Source organism: Erpetoichthys calabaricus, chromosome 18 (genome assembly GCF_900747795.2).
Source record: "Erpetoichthys calabaricus chromosome 18, fErpCal1.3, whole genome shotgun sequence".
Taxonomy (NCBI): domain Eukaryota; kingdom Metazoa; phylum Chordata; class Cladistia; order Polypteriformes; family Polypteridae; genus Erpetoichthys; species Erpetoichthys calabaricus.
The window spans coordinates 69554839-69577901 of NC_041411.2; positions in this window are offsets into that span (position 1 = coordinate 69554839).

A 23063-nucleotide genomic window follows, 5' to 3' on the forward strand; every position below is an offset into this window, starting at 1 on the left:
AGCAAAGCCAAACTAACCAATCACAGCAAAGCCAAACTGACCAATCACATTGCTCAAAAGGACTGGACAAACAGTCTTTAGCTTTTTATTATGTATTAGATGAATCTTGAAGCGTAAATCTGAACATATGGTCCCATTAGTCTTGTTCTTTTAACCAGTTGCATTATTTAGAGCCATCTGACATGAAGTGCCCAAGTCTTCTTCTTATGTTGCAGCTTTGTGCTAAAATCACTGACATTTTGTTTTCCCTATGAAAGAGCCACTCTTAGAAAGTTAATGCTTTAAGTTAAACTCATATTAGTGTTTGCTTAATTTGACCAGAATAGAATTTTATATCATAGCTATAGATTATGGTATAGTCTTTCGCCCCTGTAGTTAACGTTAACAGTGTGTTAATTAAGTCAGTTTGGAATTAGTCTCTTTGCTAGCAGGGACTGATAGGACTCAGGGAGGTCTAAAACGTTGAGATTCACCAGACTCTCAAGGTTGAATTTTTGAATGATTACAATACTTTCCTTATACTTTGTATACGAGAAAGTAAAAAAACTCACATATCATCTAGAGACCCTGAAGTCATCTGGAAGAAGGTTCCACGGTCTGATGAGACTGAAATTGAGCTTTCTGACTGTCAGACTAAGCATCTTGTTTAAACACTGCACATCGTCAAAAAGCAGACCATTCCCACTGTGAAGCATGGGTGGTGGCAACAACATCCTGTGGGGTTGCTTCTGTACAGCAGACCCCGGAAGGCTTGTGAAGGTAGAAGGTAAAATTAATTCTACAAAATACAGAGAAATCCTTGAGAGAAAATGAGCAAGACAATGCCACCAAGGATAAAGTCAAAGCTACACAGACACGGCTTCAGAGCAACAATGTTACTGTCCTGGAGCGGCCAAATCAGAGTCCAATTGAGAATCTGTGGCTGAACTTGCAATGCAACATGACAGCTTAAGCAGTTTTGCAAAGACGAATGGTGGACAGAGAGAGACAGAGACCTCTGCAGACAAACTCAAGGCTGTCATGACTGCCAAAGGTGCATCTACTAAGTACTGACTTGAAGTAGTTGAATAGCTACGTGATCAATTATTTGTGTTTCATATTATAAAGGCTGTTTGACCCTTCACTGCCTTGCACACAAGATCTCTGTTCTCCCCATTCGTTCATGGGTGGGTCAGGGTGCTGAAGACCCCTTACTTTGATGAGGCCTACTGTCCTGTAACCACTGATGCCATACTCTCATCACTGTGCTCACATTCCATCCAACACGAGTCGCACAAGGATAATCTGCCTTCCCACATTCTGACAATTGTCCCCTGCTTAAATTCTGAGAACTGGACATATGTCTGCCATCCTCTTCATGTGGACAAGTCTGTTCACTAAGAGTACACAAAGTACCAACAGACACTCAATGAGGTTCCCCTTTCATATCCCCTGTGGGAGAGTCAAAGGGGTGACACTTGCACACTTTTGCAGACTATGCCATGACCTAGCCCCCCCCTTAAGTTTTAAACCAATGTGACGTGTTTTTATCAGAGTTGCAGTTTTAATGGCCTGCAGTGTATTTATTACATTTAGGAGTTTTCGTCTGGTTCATTCCATTAGTTCTTAGGGTTAACAATTCTTATTTAGAAAAATGTTTTTGGGTAATTCAAAGGCAACACTGTTGGAAAAATAAAACTAAAAAAGTACCACAAATTGAAAACTAAGAGAATTAAAGATCTCAGGCAGCCATTTGTTTAGTCGGATTTCCAAAATAATTGTGTTTCTTTGAACATTTTAGCTGAAGAAAAAATTGAAATGTTAATGATATCTCATTTCGAGCTGCAATTTGTGCCAAGGCTTTTTAATGCTAAATGACTAGCCAAAAGGTTTTAAGTTTTGCAAATCTGACATTAATTTTAACTGCTACTACGAATCTCAATGCTGGCAACGCTCTGCAGCAACTTGGCCGCAGCAACTCATGCTGATTTTTTTTTTGTTTTGCTTTATTTTTTTGGCCCAACACTAAGGGCGGCATTAGAGTTTTGGGATGGTGCCAGTACTGTGGAGTGGGGTTGAAAATGTCTTCCACCCCAGTACCCTTGGGAATAAGTTGAAATATGCTTCTGTTCATGTGTAATTATGTACAGCTTAAGAGAATAAGACCAAAACAAATGTTAAAAAGGGAAAAGAAAAGGGAATTGATGGGATTATTTTAAATTACACTCCTGTTAATCAAGAAAAGCATAATGTGCCAACTAGCCAAGCACAAGAGAGATACCCAATAGCACTGGCACTTCAACAGATGATGTTATGCTGGGTGTACACTGTACGATTTTGAGAAATTGTGTTCAATCGACTACTCACACTGCACAACAGAGTCGCCAGTCGTGTATAGGATGTGCTCAAACGGTAGGAACACATTCCGACTATACATGAACACGGTCCCGACAGACGGTATTACCCATTCAAGAAAAGAAAAATATGATGGCCATGAAGTTCTGAAAATGTCAAGAAAGAAAAGAACTGTGCTCCTGACTCCTGCTGTCCTGTGTTCTGAAAGTACAAAGAAAAAAAAATAGTGTGACTGGTCATGCGGATGGTTGAGGCGCAGACATTATAGTCTGTTTATTTTACAGAGAGAATCTGAAGTACGTATTCTGTGAAATTTACCCTTGTGTGTGTTTATTTCGGGTTTTTCCAGTCCAGGTTTCCTAAGATGCTTTTGTCATTGGCTGTTTCACTGTATGTGTGTTGTTAAAGATGATAGATAGATAGATAGATAGATAGATAGATAGATAGATAGATAGATAGATAGATAGATAGATAGATAGATAGATAGATAGATAGATACTTTATTAATCCCAAGGGAAAATTCACATACTCCAGCAGCATACTGATAAAGAACAATATTAAATTAAAGATTGATAACAATGCAGGTAAAAAGAGACAATAACTTTGAATAATTTTAACGTTGAATTGAAGAGTCGCATAGATTGGGGGAGGAACAATCTCCTCAGTCTGTCAGTGGAGCAGGACGGTGACAGCAGTCTGTTGCTGAAGCTGCTCCTCTGTCTGGAGATGACACTGTTTAGTGGATGCAGTGGATTCTCCATGATTGACAGGAGCCTGCTCAGCGCCCGTCGCTCTGCCACAGATATCAAACTGTCTAGCTCCATCCCTACAATAGACCCTGCCTTCCTCACCAGTTTGTCCAGGTGTGAGGCGTCCCTCTTCTTTATGCTGCCTCCCCAGCACACCACCGCGTAGAAGAGGGCGCTCGCCACAACCGTCTGATAGAACATCTGCAGCATCTTATTGCAGATGATGAAGGACGCCAGCCTTCTAAGGAAGTATAGTCGGCTCTGTCCTCTCTTACACAGAGCATCAGTATTGGCAGTCCAGTCCAGTTTATCATCCAGTTGCACTCCCAGGTATTTATAGGTCTGTACCCTCTGCACACAGTCACCTCTGATAATCATGGGGTCCGTGAGGGGCCTGGGCCTCCTAAAATCCACCACCAACATTTTGGTTTTGGTGGTTTGAGTTGCACCATTTATCAAAGTCATTGATTAGGTCCCTATACTCCTCCTCCTGCCCACACCTGATGCAGCCCACGATAGCAGTGTTGTCAGCGAACTTTTGCACGTGGCAGGACTCCGAGTTGTATTGGAAGTCCGATGTATATAGGCTGAACAGGACCGGAGAAAGTACAGTCCCCTGCTGTGCTCCTGTGCTGCTGACCACAATTTCAGACATGCAGTTCCCGAGATGCACATACTGAGGTCTGTCTGTAAGATAGTCCATGATCCATGCCACCAGGTATGAATCTACTCCCATCTTTGTCAGCTACTCCCTAAGGAGCAGAGGTTGGATGGTATTGAGGGCGCTAGAGAAGTCCAGAAACATAATTCTTACTGCACCACTGCCTCTATCCAAGTGGTAAAAGAATCTGTGTAGCATGTAGATGATGGCATTCTCCGCTCCCACCTTCTCCTGGTATGCGAACTGCAGAGGGTCGAGGGCGTGATGGACCTGTGGCCTCAGGTGGTGAAGCAGCAGCCGCTCCATGGTCTTCATCACATGTGACATCAGGGCGACAGGCCTGAAGTCATTCAGCTCACCAGGACGTGATACCTTTGGGACTGGGGTGATGCAAGATGTTTTCCAAAGCCTCGGGACTCTCCCAAGCTGAGGTTAAAGATACGCTCCCCAGCTCCAGTGCACAGGCCTTCAGCAGTCATGGCGATACTCCATCTGGACCCACTGCTTTGCTGGCACAAAGTCTCCTCAGCTCTCTGCTTACTTGGGCTGCTGTAATTATGGGTGGGGGAAAACTCTCTCCTATGCTGGTATCAGCAGAAGGATGGGTGGAGGATGCAGTACATGCAGCTATATGATATTTAGAATTTTGAAATCAAAAACGTGATAATGGACGTGACAATACCCAATGTAGAATATATTGCGACTGATGAACGATTTTATAGCGACATTTTTGACATGATAAAAAATTCTTCTGATTGTACGGGAGCCCATTTGTAAGAGATGGCTGATGAAACTGAAAATCAGTTGGTGATTGCACATCAGGCTTCAAATTGCACCAAAATCGCCCGCCATTATTGGGTGAATAAAACGAGTCACAAGGCATGCAGTGATGTGTCCTCAGCAGAAATGAGCGGAGAGTGAAAAGATCAATAGACAGAGAAGAGAGATGATGGTAGGATAGCACAGAGATGGACAGGGAAGGATAGGACAAGAACAGATTACAGATTTGTTGACTCAGTAGTGTCTTTTGGTACCCTAACAGAAGGAACAGAAGATTTAGGGGAGGGGGTGTTGGAGGAGAAAAGTAAAAACCCTTTTAAAATTCATGGTGTCATGTCCATCAATGCATTGCTTGTCACAGTATTTCGGTGGAATTGTAGCACAGGTCCGGTGTCCTAAATTTTAATCCCAGGTTAACATGGTCATGGCACATCTCCGTCTCTTTGTACCCTCATTTATTTGTCAAGAGTCCTGTCTTCATTCAGAGAGTGCAACCCCATGTGAAGGGCCTTCCTGTTCGTTGACTTGTTTAATTTTCTTGAGGTATTTATTTAACAACATTTTAGCAAATTATACATTCGATTTGCACGTTGTAAAGACACAACCTAATGATTAGATATATGGATTAAGTCACATGAGATCTTTAATGAATGTTTTTAAATTGTCTGCTGTTGGGCAGCATTGGTCATTACTTGCTTCTGTTATTCCAGATATATTATGTTTATTTTCCATGAAAACATGAGATTAACATTTTTTTTGCATACCGCTATGAACTTCATGGGATAATTAAAATATAAATAATATCCTTTTCAGGTGGAGTATGTCTTTAAGGAGCTACATTTGTGACGTGACTGCACATATTTTGTTTCTTTATTTAGAACAGGATGTCCACTGGAGCCCCACCCTTTCTCTGTTCTTCTCTGATATGTTCACAGTATATAAAGCTGGATAATATACTAATTAAATTTAATGAATCTAAAATGTTAAAAATCAGGATTTAAAAATAGTTATACTAAAAAGAACACTGGAAATTTGAATGTGTAGGTTATTATTAATGAATCACAAGTTATGTCTGAGAAATTGATCATTTGTTTGAGAAGTATTCTTATTTAATTGTAAAACCCTATAACTGATTAATTAACAATGACATTTTAATAAGCAGAGGACCAGCATTATGAATGATTAATGGATCCTGGATGAAGTTTCATTTGAAAAGAATTTACAGTGGCAGAACTAGATAGGGAGAAGGAAAAGTGAAGATTCTGTGAAAAGCTATCATTTGTAATTAAGGACAATTAAAATGGCAGTGAAATCACTGAAGCAAGTGTTACTTCATGAATAAAATACATACACAACCGACTTCCTTTCCTGCTAATTTCCTTTATTCATATACAGTAGGTGGTTTTGGATTACGTTTTTAATGATTCCTGTTGTGTTTTGGAATTTGAAAAAGCAAAATTAATTTTTTCTAGTTTTTATTCATAGATGTTCCTTTAGAGTTCATCTATTTCCTTTTCAATCTTATATAGAACTATGGCTTATCACATCCCCTCTGAACAGACCACATTGACTCCCACCTGCAGTGGTGGGGATGATATTACAGGGGTAATACTTCTCTTACATAGGCTGACAAAATGACAATGGGCTCTCAGGCACTGTCCTTGTGTGGTTTAGTTCATATTTATCAAATCATTTTCAGTACTCTGTCATTATATTCCAAAGTGAAATATGGTGTCCTGCAGGCCTCAGTATTCGGGCCTTTATTGTTTTCACTTTACATACTTCCATTGGGAACTATCACTAGAAAATATAGCCTTAATTTTCTATAGCTATACCAAATGCTTTTCTCAGATGGCATCCTTAATAATTGTGTCACTGAGTGAAAGGAGTTTATGGACAAGAACTATTTGTCTCTAAATACAGAAAAAAAACCAAACGTTAGTTATTGGTGGGAAATGATGGACACCAGAATAACATTCTGTCACTGTTGAACTCACTTGGACTAGTCATTATTTTTTCTGAATCAGTAAGCAAGTTTGACATTGTTAACAACAGTATATCTTCTTAAACACAAATTACAAAACTGTCAAAACATATTTTTTCATTATAAAAATATAGGAAAATTTCAGTTTGTAATTATGGAGGATAATGAAAAATTAATTCATGAATTGAGAACTGACTACTGTAATGTACTTTTCACAGGCTGTTAAAATGATCCTTTATGTAACCTTTGGTTAATGAAAAATGCGGCTGCAAGAATCATTACAAGAACTAGAAGGCACAAACACATAACTTCAGTTCTTACCGTCATTACACTGGCTTCCAGTTAAGTTTAGGGCTGATTTCAAAATCCTCCTTCTTACATATAAATATTTAAATGGCCATGGCCCTGCTTACTTATCTGAACCTATCATCACTTATAAACCAATGCATGCATTTAAGATCTCAAGAGGCCGAACTATAAAAATTATTAAAATAACAGTGGGTTGTCAAGATTTTAGTTACAGGGCCCCAAAGCTGTCGATTGAACTGCTTGCTAATATAACAGATACCCCTTAAGTCTCAGTTTTTAAATCAGTGCTGAAGACTCACAACTTTAGTCCAGCATACCCTGACTAGAGGTGCTGATTAGCCATGCATATTGTATCGTTGTTAGTTATTTGTGCAGAAATATAAGTAATTCAATATTTGTAAACTGATAGTAATTTTGTTTCTTTTCTTGGTGTCATGCTTCATGGCTCTTGGTGCGATCTCTCTACTGGCAAGCAGCTTTCGTGCCCATGGAAAGACAACTGTGATAATGAAAGCATCGGAATCAATGGATGTAAAGATCCTATTGTCAGATTAGATGACCCAGCACAGACAGTTCTCTAGAATGATCAGGAAAGGGTGGGCAGCCAATTAATTACTCAACAAAAAGCAAGCACTATGATGTCCTCATTTCCAAGAACTTTTGAGTCTTGGTACACAAAGAACAGAGATGTAGAAAACAGTTGTTTTCAATGTTTATAACCTTCACGCTGTTCAGAAAACAACTGGCCGCATGGTGGTTAGCACTGCTACTGGACAGCCTCAGTTACTTGTATTTGATTCGTGAAGTATGTGTAGTCTGTTAGAAGTAATCAGTGACTGTTTTTTAACACAGCATGTTAAAGCACCAACACGGGGTGAAGCCTGTCTGGATTTAGCATTTTGTAATATCAAGATAGAATTGAGGGTGTAGAAGTGATTGAACCACTAGGGTCAATTGACCATAATGTAATATAATTCTCAGTATTTTGTAAGAGTGCAGATGTTAATTTTGACCAGATGCGACAAAGTCTAAGTAGGATACACTGGGATAAGCTTTTAAGTGTGGAGACAGTCAAGGAGCAGTGGAACGGGTTTAAAAATCTTTTACATGAAATGCAGGACAGATACATACCTAAATTTGGAATTAATAGAAAATAAAAAAAAAAAAACTCCACGGTGGACTAATAAAAATTTAAAAAAGAAGTTGCAAAGGAAAAAAACTACTTTATAAGGCATATAAGACTAATGACTGCAAAGTGAATCGTAGAGTGTATGAGAACATGAGGGCGACCATTAAGAAGGATATCAGGGAGGCTAAAAAACAGTTGGAGGGGAATATAGCAGATAAGACAAAAGACAAACCAAAGAGATTCTGTCAGTATTTCAGTAGTAAAAGAATAATCAAGGAGGAGGTAAAATGCATCAGAAATAGTGAAGGGGAATTAAAAGATACAGACAATGAAATAGCGGATGCCCTAAACTTAGATTTTTCTGAGGTGTTCACAAGTGAGCAAGTGGATAACCTCCCAGAGGTAACAGGGACTACTAAGGAGGTACTGAGGGATTTGGAAATTGTAGAGGGAGAAGAGCTGCTCAGATTAAATAAACTGAAATGAAACAAATCACCAGGACCAGATAATATTTATCCTCGAGTTCTTAAGGACATAAGTGAGTACACATATAAACCCTTGACACATATTTTTAGGAAGTCATTGCGCACTGGAGAGATTCTGAAGGACTGGAAAATGGCAAATATCATCCCATTATATAAAAAGGGTGACAGGGAAGATCCAAGCACCTATAGGCCAGTAAGTTTAACATGCATCACAGGAAAATTAATGGAAGGAATTTTTAAGGATAAGATTGAGCAACACCTGGCAAGGACAAGAGATATTCTGAACAGTCAGCATGGGTTCAGAAGGGGGAAGTTGTGTTTTACTAACATGCTGGAATTCTATGAGGAGGCAACAAAAGGATATGATCAAAACGGAGCAGATGATATTATTTATCTTGACTTTCAGAAAGCATTCGATAAGGTGCCACATGAGAAGTTGGGCATTAAATTAAAAGAAGTGGGAGTTCAAGGTGATGTTTTTAGATGGGTGCAAAATTGGCTCAGACACAGGAAGCTGAGGGTGATGGTGTGAGGAACCCCATCAGAACTGGCCGATGTTAAGAGTGGTGTTCCACAGGGGTCAGTGCTAGGGCGCTGCTATTTTTAATATATATACATGATTTAGATAGGAATATAAGTAACAAGCTGGTTAAGTTTGCAGATGATACCAAGATAGGTGGATTAGCAGATAAATTGGAATCCGTTAAATCATTACAGACGGACTTGGATAGCAGACAGGCTTGGGCAGGTTTGTGGCAGATGAAATTTACTGTCAATAAATGTAAAGAATTACACATAGGAAGTAAAAATGTGAGGTTTGTATACACAATGTGCTATCGGAAAATCGAGAGTACACCTTATGAGAAGGATTTAGGAGTCATAGTGGACTCTAAGCTATCGACTTCCCGACAGTGTTCAGAAGCCATTAAGAAGGCTAACAGAATGTTAGGTTATATAGCGCCTTGATGTGTGGAGTACAAGTCACAGGAGGTTCTGCTCCAGCTTTATAATGCACTGGTGAGGCCTCATCTGGAGTCCTGTGTGCAGTTTTGGTCTTCAGGCTACAAAAAGGACACAGCAGCACTAGAAAAGGTCCAGAGAAGAGCAACTAGGCTGATTCCAGGGCTATAGGGGATGAGTTATGAGGAAAGATTAAAAGAGCTGATCCTTTACAGTTTAAGCAAAAGAAGATTAAGAGGTGACATGATTGAAGTGTTTAAAATTATGACGGGAATCAGTCCAGTGGATCGAGACTGTTATTTTAAAATGAGTTCATCAAGAACACGGGGACACAGTTGGAAACTTGTTAAGGGCAAATTTCGCACTAACATGAGGAAGTTTTTCTTTACACAAAGAACGATAGACACTTGGAATAAGAGACCAAGTAGTGTGGTAGACAGTAAGACGTTGGGGACTTTTAAAACTCGACTTAATGTTTTTTTGGAAGAAATAAGTGGATAGGACTGGCGAGCTTTATTGGGCTGAATGGCCTGTTCTCATCTAGAGTGTTCTAATGTTTATTATTTAGACATTATTGTGACTTGTCCTTTTTCACCTTTGATTATACACTTGACGTTTGGATATTTCAATTTAAGTGGTTCAGAAACAAGATATTTCCCTGTGCAAGGAATGGTTGTGTGCATTTTTAGTTTATTTATTGATTAAATCCGTGCATTGAACTGGCACAGTGTTCAGGGATTGTTCCTGCCTTGCGCCCTATGCTTGCTGAGATAGGCTCTAGCCCCAGCGACCCTTCTCCAGATTGAACGGGCTTAGAAAATGATATGGTATGGTATGGTATGGTAAGGTAATGTATGATATGGTATGGTATGGTATACTACAGTATGGTGTAGTATGGTATAGTATGGTAATGTATGGTATGGTTTGTACTGTATGGCAATATTCCACCTGATGATAATAATGATGGTTTTACAGGGTATCACAATGATGTGATGCCATTCAAGAGACCAAATACAAGTATTTCAGTGGATGATTCATTTTTTTGCAATGGAAATGTTTTGTGTACTTACACGTCTTCCTAGTTACTAGCAAAACAGAGACAGATATTATTAGTCCAGTAAGATAATGTTAGTCTTGAAACATAAATGAAAATTTTGGTATAGCCCCTCCAGAATCTTCAAGCCTATAATGACACTAGTATTATCATAACAGAATTCCTTAGCAATATAAAACTAGAGATGGTCCAAGGATCAGAAAAACAAGACATTACAAAAATGAAGAAATGCTAAGTAAAATAAGACATAATCAAAAGGCGAGTAACCTTCAGGAACCTCACAAAGGTGGGGTCACAGAGAGAGTTCATGAAAAAAGCCGACATCTCCTGCCGCAGATCTTCCCCTTTCAAAAGCTGACTGCTGCAGTGTCACAAGCTGAGCTCAGAGGAGGATCTGCACATGTACATTAACAAAGAACACACAAGCCTCAGAGAGGCATGATGCCGCCAGCCACTATGCCTGGCACGATAGACTCCAACCCCCCCACAACCCTGAACAATATTAAGTGAAATTAGAGACGGACAGATGGATACATTTTGTTAAGGGGAAAATATTGCTTTTGGCATGTTTCAGTTTTTGAAAAAAGAGTTTCTCCAGAGCAGTGCTTCTATCTCTGCCCTCTGCACATGAATGAATTCCTCCCAAGTGTTGATTCAAATTGTGTTAGACAGTTACATAATTCTGCTTGTTCCTAGGTGGTCTGGCGTATGATTGTTAAAGCTGCAGAATCAAAAGAATGTTTTCTGCTTCTCATCACTGTGAGCTGCTGTCATGTGCATTAGGTTCTGATAGTGAGTTATCGCTTTTTTAAGTCTCACAACATGCCATCCTTTTTTACCTGTTCTAAAATTCAATGAAGACTGAGGGAGAAAGGCAAGGAGAAACATTCACTGCTGCACGGCAAAAACCTGCAGTCTTAGAAAACAGTCATTTATTGCACTCCGTGATTGTGATGTCCTGTTTATCACCATTTTGCTTTCTACCACATCTCATTTTAGTCCTGCCTCAAAGCTACAACAACAACAACAACATTTATTTATATAGCACATTTTCATACAAAAAGTAGCTCAAAGTGCTTTACATAATGAAGAGAAGAAAAATAAAAGACAAAATAAGAAATTAAAATGAGACAACATTAGTTAACATAGAAAGGAGTAAGATCCGATGGCCAGGGTGGACAGAAAAAACAAAAAAAAACTCCAGAAGGCTGGAGAAAAAAATAAAATCTGCAGGGGTTCCAGGCCACGAGACCGCCCAGTCCCCTCTGGGCATTCTACCTAACATAAATGAAATAGTCCTCTTTGTTTTTAGGGTTCTCACGGAGTCACTTGATGCTGATGGTCATACAGACTTCTGGCTTTTAATCCATCCATCATTGTTGGAACATCATGGTGCTTTGGGTAGATGGTGGTGGCGCACGCCACCACCAACAGGACACCGGAAAAGGAAACAGAAGAGAGAGTAGGGGTTAGTACGGATTTTGAATGAATAGTTATTATAATGAATTGGATATACAGAGTATCAGGATTAAATTACAGTGAAGTTATGAGAAGGCCATGTTAAAGTAATGTGTTTTCAGCAGTTTTTTAAAGTGCTCCACTGTATTAGCCTGGTGAATTCCTACTGGCAGGCTATTCCAGATTTTAGGTGCATAACAGCAGAAGGCCGCCTCATCACTTCTTTTAAGTTTTGCTCTTGGAATTCTAAGGAGACACTCAGTTGAGGATCTGAGGTTGCGATTTGGAATATAAGGTGTCAGACATTTCGATATATAAGATGGGGCGAGATTATTTAAGGCTTTATAAACCATAAGCAGAATTTTAAAGTCAATTCTGAATGACACAGGTAACCAGTGTAGTGACATCAAAACTGGAGAGATGTGTTCGGATTTTCTTTTCCTGGTTAGGATTCTAGCAGCTGCATTCTGCACTAGTTGCAAACGATTTATGTCTTTTTTGGGTAGTCCTGAGAGGAGTGCGTTACAGTAATCTAGCCGACTGAAAACAAACGCATGAACTAATTTCTCTGCATCTTTCGATGATATAAGAGGTCTAACTTTTGCTATGTTCCTTAGGTGAAAAAATGCTGTCCTAGTGATCTGATTAATATGCGATTTAAAATTCAGATTACAATCAACGGTTACCCCTAAGCTTTTTACCTCCGATTTGACTTTTAATCCTAATGCATCCAGTTTATTTCTAATAGCCTCATTGTATCCATTATTGACAATCACTAAGATTTCAGTTTTTTCTTTATTTAATTTGAGAAAGTTACTATTCATCCATTCTGAGATACAAGTTAGACATTGTGTTAGCGAATCAAGAGATTCAAGCTACTCTAAGTTCACTTCAGTACCAGATACTGAGACAGAGGAGGGACTGGCAGAAGATCTCACGGTATGTGGTTCACCATGCAAAATTACTCAATAGTTCAAAATTCTACACCTTTTTAGTCTTTGTGTTAGTGGCCAAGTATCCTTCTCCTCCATTTTGTTGGTATCAACGACGTAAAGGAATACTCCACCCAAATATGATTTTTTTATATGTTGCTAAAAATGATAATAGAATAATTTAAAATATTTTCCCTACGTGTAGCTTCGATACCTATCCTCGGTTTTTCGCGTGGGTCTGAACGTCTCTTCACTGGCGCTCCCTTTCTTGAGAGTGTGCCGATGAAGCCTGTTTCTCAGACTCTGTCACTATTTTTATAGCGCCTTTCTCACCTCCTGTCCGGTTCTATACCTTCTATCTTTGAAGGTGACTCTCTTGCACCTTTTCCCCTCCTTGTGAGTCTCACACTTGAATTTCCTGTGTGGGTCGCCTCACCAAAGTGAAACTGACCAATCACACCAAAGTGAAACTGACCAATCAGATTGCTCTGAGGGAATGGTTACGCAGACCTTAGTGTTTTATTATGTGTTAGGTTTTCTGGCCTATTGATGGCGAAGAAAAAAAGAAACTGTAATCTCATGTTTTCATGCAGAATAGAGATGACAAAGTATCTGATAGAATTGACATCTATCGATACGAACTCAGTGACAACGTTAAAAACTCCATGAAAAGATGACATGGGCCTAGCGAGAATGACACCCTTGATGTGTCATTCAGTTTGACAGTGACGTCTTATTTGCTGCGGACTCCAGGTACACTCCGCTGAAGGCAATTCACTTAGATTATGCATTTTACAGATAAATTTTTGTTCTAGACAGACCAGGTATTATAGTCTAAAAGCACATTTACAAACATAAACCTACATATCAAGGTAATGAAATATAATACAGATGTTAAAATATTTTTGTTTAAACTTTAACCAAACATATTGAAGTAAGTTTGAGCAATCAAACTTATAGCCAGTTGAAAAAAAATGCAATAAAAAGAAGTCCTAAAAGAAAGCAAACCTCTAGGGGCTTGACATTGATTTATACCAGGCAAAGACTGACCGTGACCAAGTGGCCCCTTCACCATCCATCCATCCATTATCCAACCCGCTGTATCCTAACTACAGTGTCACGGGGGTCTGCTGGAGCCAATCCCAGCCAACACAGGGCACAAGGCAGGGAACAAACCCCGGGCAGGGCGCCAGCCCACCGCAGGGCACACACACACACACACCCACACCAAGCACACGCTAGGGACAATTTAGAATCGCCAATGCACCTAATCTGCATGTCTTTGGACTGTGGGAGGAAACCGGAGTACCCGGAGGAAACCCACACAGACACGGGGAGAACATGCAAACCGCATGCAGGGAAGTGAACCCGGGTCTCCTACCCACTGCGCCACCGTGCCGCCCGCCCCTTCACCAGTGCATTTTATACTTTCAAACACCATACTGTATATTCCCAGTTCCACAACTGTATAAATCAGGGGTCCTCAATCACAGTCCTGGAGGGCCGCAGTGGCTGCAGGTTTTTGTTCTAACCCGGTTGCTTAATTAGAAAGCAGTTCTTGCCAATAATTTAATTTCATGGCTTGTTAGTGCTTTAACTCTGCTATGTCAGGTGGTTGTTATATCCTGGATTTTCTTTCCCTTTCTAAGGATATCATCCAAATGATTTGAAGGCTAAAATGGAGGAGTAATTCTCCGTCCTTCACTTTTTCCTCTTCATTTTCCTTCCAAGTATTTAATTAAACCCAATAGTGCATGATAAATACACACAGGTGTAAATGGTAACAAGCTAAATGGAGAAATGCTGGTCTCTTTTGTCATTTGCATCTTATTGCTAATTAGGAGCAATTAAAAGCCAAGAATATGGCAAAATCTTAACGAGCGAGACAACTAAAGTGAAACAGAAGTGTTACTTGAGCAATAAGTGCTTCTTATTAAGCAATTGGGTTGGAGCAAAAAACCTGCAGCCACTGCGGCCCTCCAGGACTGTGATTGAGGACCCCTGGTATAAACTGTAGTAAAACAAGATAGAGTGTTAATGACTCAGTCGTCGTTGATGGCTAAGGTTCTCCAAGAGTCTGAGCTTTCATTTCATAGACAGTAGCCTGATCTAACTTGCAGTTGTTACGAACAGCAATGGCAACAAGTAGCACAACCAGATACAGAGACAAGAAGTAAGCTGTTAGCGATGGAACTTACTGTATTTATAGAAAAGAATCCAGCAGGCTTTGGACAGCCTAATCAGCAGCACTAATCCTGACATGCGTCACGCATGTGTGTCTGAGGATCACCTTCCAAGTTCTTCTTAAGTATGTTGTACCATCCTGGGCTGAGAGAGGGCACTACCACTAACTGTCTTATTATTTTCTTCCTCCACAGTGCTGAGAAACCATGTAGTGATGGCAACTGACTCCGCCCCTTCCGGTCCCCAGACTTTAAAAGGGCGACTCCCCTTGATTTGAACACGTGAACAAGTCGACCTGAGCTATGGGGCTCCGTGAATACTGCTGAGCCAGACAAAAGAGCCTGATTAATGGCGACCACTGACTTTGTGTGGTGACTATTTTCTTTTTACTTTTACGCCATTGTGCGTTTGTTTTTTGTTGAAGACTGAAAGTAAATTGGGACCCCAAAATTTCTTCAGTTGTCAGACTGTCCTTACCTCAAATGACCACACACGCTCGATTAAAGTATTGAGCCTTGATTTAAATTACAAGACTGATGGGGCATCCCTTATACACCCTGCAGGATCATTTTATGTTCTGCTGGCCCTGCAGTGAAGTAGTTTTTGTTTTAAATCATTGCAACTTCTAGAAGACTGACATATTGTGATCAAAATTTATACCATAGAATGTATTCATTAATACATCTAATCCATTTTAAGGTTTATAAGGTAAAACAAGGACTTTAGTATCATTATATCTACATAGAGCTCATGGATGACTCTTTACATTTCACAGATTTTAATCTCATGTGTATATTCCCAAGCAGTTTACAGCATAAAGTTAAGCAACATCCAAAAACGAGTGCATTGTGGGGCAGAGTGGTGGCTCTGAGGCTAAGGATCTGCGCTGGTATCCAGAAGGTTGCCGGTTCGAATCCCCGTCACTGCCAAAAGAGATCCTACTCTGCTGGGCCCTTAACCTGCAATTGCTCCAGGGGCGCTGTTCAATGGCTGACCCTGCGCTCTGACCCCAAGGGGTATGCGAAAACTAACAAATTCCTAATGCAAGAAATTGTATAAGGTGAAATAAAGAACAAAAACAAACAAAAAAAAATATATTGAATGTAGTAAATATGTAGTATCATGCATGTGTGTCAGAGGGTCACTTTACTGTCTGCTCCAAGGTAAGCAGTAACAAACAGGGACACCACGGGGTGCGATCGCCAACCACCTTATTTCCTTTTCCGCCCAAAGCCAAGAGAATCTGCCCAGTGAGGGCAGCTAACCCTCGCCCCTTCCAGTGCAGAAGCTGTAAGGAGAGGGCACTCCTGAAAGGTGGCGACTCTCTTGGGTGACGACCCACCTATGGAAAGGAAGCCTGGCAAACCAAATTAATAGTTGACAACTTATTTTTGCACTATCTTTTGTTCTTATATCAAAGACATAAGTGGTGTGGCCTTGTGGGTACCCCAACATTTCATCTGAGGTCCTGTGGTTACTAGTTGTTGACGACAGTAGATATTATTAAAGACAGACCAGAAACTCGAATTTATGTGGTCTCTCTATGGAATAACAAGACTGACACAATAACTCTCTTTTATTTATATAACAATTCTAATACTTCAATATACTCCCCATTCGCAATTACGCACCGATGCAGTCTTGGTTTCCACTGGTCGAAGGCGAGGAGCAGATCATTTTCTGTCAGCTGTTTCAAGACATCTGACATTTTCTTCTTTATTTCATCCTGTGATAAGCCAAGTTCAGAGGCCGTAATCAATGCAAGTAAAGAGGCAGCCGATCGGCATATCACGGACATTTGGAAAGAAAAAGGTAAAAAAAATAAAGTTTTCATTTGCCTGTTTTAGCGCCTCTACACAGATTAAAACAGCAGCAGTAGAAAGTTTTAGCGGCAGTTTAAGTGCTGGGATGTTCGAAGGGCTGCCTTGGAGGCCCACTGGTGTTTTGAGAGCAAGCCATGGGGCTCAAACTAGCTGACGCCGAGGCACGTGTCTGAGGCCGTTTATCGAGCGCGCTTCCGTAACCACTGGAGGAGAGAGGGTGAAAGTGGAACATTTAAAATCAGAGAAACAGGCTTGAAGGACTGAAAGCTTCATTTTAAAGGAGCTGGCAAAAAAATAAATAAAAGGGAATTCACACGTGGCAAAGTACAGTAATCCCTCGATATATCGTGCTTTGCCTTTCGCGGCTTCACTCCATCGCGGATTTTATATGTAAGCATATTTAAATATATATCGCGGATTTTTTGCTGGTTCGCGGATTTCTGCGGACAATGGGTCTTTTAATTTCTGGTACATGCTTCCTCAGTTGGTTTGCCCAGTTGATTTCATACAAGGGACGCTATTGGCAGATGGCTGAGAAGCTAGATTGCTTACTCTTCTCTCTCTCTTGCGCTGACTTTCTCTGATCCTGACGTAGGGGGATTGAGCAGGGGGGCTGTTCACACACCTAGACGATACGGACGCTCGTCTAAAAATGCTGAAAGATTATCTTCATGTTGCTATCTTTTGTGCAGCTGCTTCCTGAAACGACATGCACGGTGCTTCGCATACTTAAAAGCTCGAAGGGCACATATTGATTTTTGATTGTTTGTTTTTCTCTGTCTCTCTGTCTCTGTCTCTCTCTTTCTCTGCTCCTGACGGAGGGGGTGTGAGCTGCCGCCTTCAACAACTTTGTGCCGCGGTGCTTCGCATACTTAAAAGCCAAACAGCCCTATTGATTTGTTTGCTTTTCTCTATCTCTCTGACAGTCACTGCTCCTGATGCGCACTCCTTTGAAGAGGAAGATATGTTTGCATTCTTTTAATTGTGAGACGGAACTGTCATCTCTGTCTTGTCATGGAGCACAGTTTAAACTTTTGAAAAAGAGACAAATGTTTGTTTGCAGTGTTTGAATAACGTTCCTGTCTCTCTACAACCTCCTGTGTTTCTGTGCAAATCTGTGACCCAAGCATGACAATATAAAAATAACCATATAAACATATGGTTTCTACTTCGCGGATTTTCTTATTTCGCGGGTGGCTCTGGAACGCAACCCCCGCGATGGAGGAGGGATTACTGTATAGGAGTGAACGTGGAAGAAAGTGAAATAGTACTTACTTAACAGAGGCTGAACGAGAAGCCCACAAGTCAACAAGACAGATGGGTACTCGCGCGAGAGAGAACATTTCAGTAGGCTGCACTGTAACTGAATGGTGCACGTTCCAACGTGTCTGATTATTGGACATCTGCGGGAACGTAAAGGCGGATTGGATGGTCAAAAGGGCTCTCGATTTAAAACCAGTCGTCTTTTGACCAGGTCTTCGAGGTGTAGTGTAGATCTGTGCTACTGATTTATTTCACACAATAATGGAGATACGTACTTTTCTTTGCATATATGTACTAGGGGGTTCTAGTTTCTAAGAAAACTAATTTCTAAGGAAGATAGAGTGTTTACTCAAATTATTGCATTAAAGGAAGTATTCCCTGCTTAAATATATTTAATTCAATAAGGAGTTGTACAAACATGAAAGTACGGTATACATACAACAAGCATTTAAGCATACAAGTTATTCAGAAGCATACAGAAGTTATTTATCTATTTTCTCATCCTTCTTTACGCTGACAGCCATAATGCATTTGTCTCATATTGCAGCCTTCTTTCCATGGCCATAGGACTTGCTGTTATGGATAGTTGTGCCTAAATATAACTGGAAGCCAATGCAAAGAGTTATGTACAGTAGTTACACTTTCTAATTCTATTAAAGATCCTTGCTAGATTATAAAATGATTTAAATAGCCTCAGAAAGACGCACTGCAGCAGATGTTCTGCCCCGAGTAAATGAATTAAATAGCTTTTCCGTATTTTGCAATGTGAGGATACATCTCAGCTTTCTCATATTTCTTAGCTTGAAGAAGGAGGATAGGACAGTAAAGTGACAGGAAAAGGTCAGACTCCTGTCGAAGATAACAGCAAAACTGATTGAGGCCATCTGGCATATTCTTTGATTGTCTGCTGAATTCCTACCAAACAACTAAAATTTCTGTTTATTTCAGGTGGAAAGATAAGCAACTTACATTCATGCAGTTTTCTGAGTCTTTGAAAAAAAAAAGGCAAAACTGGAGAAGCATTATTAGTCTGAATAGACTGAGACAGCCGAGTGTGTTCTGCATAAGAAACGGAAACTTGTGTTTTCTAAATCCACCTCCGTAAGGCGTCTCAGAAAAACAGATTTGTATAAGACTCGGCGCTTAACTCTGGGGAGGCCTTATCGAACTTTACAACGCAATGATGGAAAACTACTAAAACAATTTACCTGATATGCTGTTTTAATATTTTTTTGTGAATATTTTGGCATGTTCTCTGCTTTTTTTTGGCTTCTTGTCCTTTTCATTAATTTTTGTTTAATATTTCCATTGAGTTATGTTATTTATGACATTACACTTCCCAAGCTCACCCCCTGTTTTTCAAGGTGTCACCATTGTTGTGGATAATTCAATCTGTGCCTTTTAAAGGATGGGTGGGCCCCCACATAATATCATCTGTACTATAAATTAATAAAAATCAGATCTTTATAAAACAAAAAATAATGAAGGAAACTGAAAAGTATTTCAGGTTTATGACTTTTATAATCTTAGGGCGGCACGGTGGCGCAGTGGGTAGCGCTGCTGCCTTGCAGTTGGGAGATCTAGGGACCTGGGTTTGCTTCCCGGGTCCTCCCTGTGTGGAGTTTGCATGTTCTCTCCGTGTCTGCGTGGGTTTCCTCCGGGCGCTCCGGTTTCCTCCCACAGTCCAAAGACATGCAGGTTAGGTGGATTGGCGATTCTAAATTGGCCCTAGTGTGTGCTTGGTGTGTTTGTGTGTGTCCTGCGGTGGGTTGGCACCCTGCCTGGGATTGGTTCCTGCCTTGTGCCCTGTGTTGGCTGGGATTGGCTCCAGCAGACCCTCGTGACCCTGTAGTTAGGAATATAGCGGGTTGGAAAATGGATGGACTTTTATAATCCCCAGCTTCCATTTTCGCATAATTCCAGGTACAAAAGGTTTACCTGGTCGACTGATTTCTGCTTGTATTACATTTTTGATTCACACCTCTGCTCGTCTTGGTTCTTCTACTGCTGACACTTTTGTAGAAAGGTGCTCATACTGGACTAGTCAAACAGAGCGGCCAAAGGTGTCAAAAGCTTTATCTTAGTCTACTCCTGTGATTAGTCTCACATTTCAATATCAGAAAGTCAGTGACAGTGCAAATGAGTGCTGTTATCTATCTATCTATCTATCTATCTATCTATCTATCTATCTATCTATCTATCTATCTATCTATCTATCTATCTATCTATCTATCTATTCTTTACATTTATATAGTGCTTTTCTCACTACTCGAAGCACTTTTCATAGTGAGTGGGGAACGACTTCAGCTACCACCAATATGTTCATGTACCTGGATGATATGACAACAGCCATTTATGTGCCAGTACACTCACCACAAATTAGCTATTAGGTGGTGAAGGGGTGACAGAGATAGTTAGCCAATTAGTGATGAGATGATTAGGGAGCCAGAATGACTAGGCCGAGGTGGACAGTTTAGCCTGGATATCAAGATATATGTTACTATTTACAAAGAATGCCCAGGGATCTTTTATGACCACAGAGAGTCAGGGCTTTAGTTTTACATCTCCTCCAAAGGACAGCACTGTTTTTACAGCAAAGTGTCCCTGTCACAGCACTGGGGCATTGGGATCCACATTCAGACTAAAGGGTAAGCACCCTCTAATGGCCTTGTAAACACCTCTTCCAGCAGCAAGCCAAGATTTACCCTTATCTATCTATCTATCTATCTATCTATCTATCTATCTATCTATCTATCTATCTATCTATCTATCTATCTATCTATCTATCTATCTATCTATCTATCTATCTATCTATCTATCTATCTATCTATCTATCTATTATAACTCACTGCTGAGCCCCAAACCACATACACAGTAATGCCCAACAGAATTCCAGTTTCATATAAAAGGTTTTGATTTGTCTCCAATACTTTCCTTATAAAATCATAAGGCACAATACACAAATAAAAATTCTGTCCTTCCACTTTCTGTTGAGTGTTGGCCGCTGCCTCCCGACTCGGTCAAGTGAGGTGCAGGCTCACTCATGAATTCAACCCCAGGTCTGCTGCCAAGGTCATGCCCAGGTCGTCTTTAGCACTTCTAGGTCATGTGCAAACTGGGGCAGTCCTCCCCCAGCAGCACCTTGTGGTGATACCCAAAGACCCCGACAGGGCTGCGTTTCTGGACTTCAACTCCCATGTCCCATGAACTGCTCCCGGTGTGCTTGTATGCCCAGTCCATACATTATGGCCCTTCCTGGCTGGGCAATAATTCATTCTCCATCCCAGTCAGGATGCCTGTCCTTCCTGCATGGCACCTACACTGTCTATCTAATGTACAGTGCCTTTCCTCTCTCTCTCTCTCTCTCTCTCTCTATGATAGGTCAATGTGTCAGGAGTCTGTTTAGTTGTGGGGTTCAGAAGAGCGATGCTGGACAATAAACATGTTTCTGCAAGGCTGTGACAGTCTGGATTGGCTCTACACTCCCTGGTGCATCCAGGAGCCTCTTGAACCTTGAACCATCCAAGGTTAATTATAGTTTTGCCTTTTTATATTAGTTTTTATTTCTATATTTTTTCTGACCTTACTTGGAAATTCAGTTTAGTTTTAGTTTTCTTTCATTGTGTATTTTTAGTTTTAGTTTAGTTTTTATTTCACAAACACATTTCTATTTTATTTTTATATATATTAGTTTCAGTTTAGTTTTAGTAATTATGGCATGGAGCACCTACAGAGTTAGTTTTGTGTTACAATCAGACAGAATTGTACACTTAACAGATTTGGATACGAGTTTAATGTTAGTGGAAGCTTACTACACTGCCTGGTTTACTATCTGGTTTTGTTTTTGTCTAATAAATCAAATAAATCAAAACTAGACACTGAATATGATCAATTTTACACACTTTTATAATTTTAAAAATATTTTCTCATGAAAATAGGAAGAACAGAGCTCTTAGACTTGAATGAGTTTGCAGACCCCACCTAGTTGTATTGAGGGGAACAAAGAACAGCAAGCATGTAGTGTCAAGGTTAGGGGCAGTGAGTCTTGAATAGATCACCATAAAGGACAGTAAACCCATAATGAGCAGAGCAAGAGCAGGTAATAGGAGTACGGACAGGCATAAAACAACAGAGACAGCGTCTGAGATTAAGAACAACATATACATTATCTAAACTTGTTTATCCAGAGTAGGACTGCAGGAAACCTGGAGCCTACTGCAGCAGGTTTGGATGCAAGGCAGGAAAAATCCCTGGTATGCAATATGTATGATAAGGCTTATATTAAGAACAAAAAGAATATGATATTTTGAGAGAGAGAGAGAAAAACATTGAAAAAAGGGAGACAAATATTTTAAAATATAATTCTGCTAATGGATTACTTTCACAATATCAGGTATTTTGAGTTGTGAATATGAACTAAAAAAGATAAATTAATAAATATGGAATAAATACAATAACCCATTAGTATGTTTAGTTTTTCATCACGACTCTCTACCTTTGTTTGTATCGCTTTGTTGTTAAATGATGTTTTTAAATCAAAAGTGATAGGTCAGCAACAATACGCTGATCTTGTATGATGACCTAGTCAGTCTCTCGATCAGTGTCGTTTTATTTTCAAAAACTGGGAGTGCTCTCCCCTCAACTTTCTTGTATACTCAGATATGGGGATGGATATTCGAGGAGTAAACCGCAAGACAATAATTACATTTTTATATTATGTACATTAAGGAACAATCAACAACAAATCAAATTAATAATATATTGAACAATTATTATAAAAGTAAAGTTGAATAAATCGGACTCTGCAGCTGTATAAATAAAAAAAAAAATCAAGTATGTGTTCAGGTAAAGTACCACTTCCAGGTGATGAATTTGGCCCAAAAGTTAATACGGATCTACAACTGTGGTGTTACAACCACATGCTGAATTTCATCCATCTATCTAGTTGCGTTTTTGAG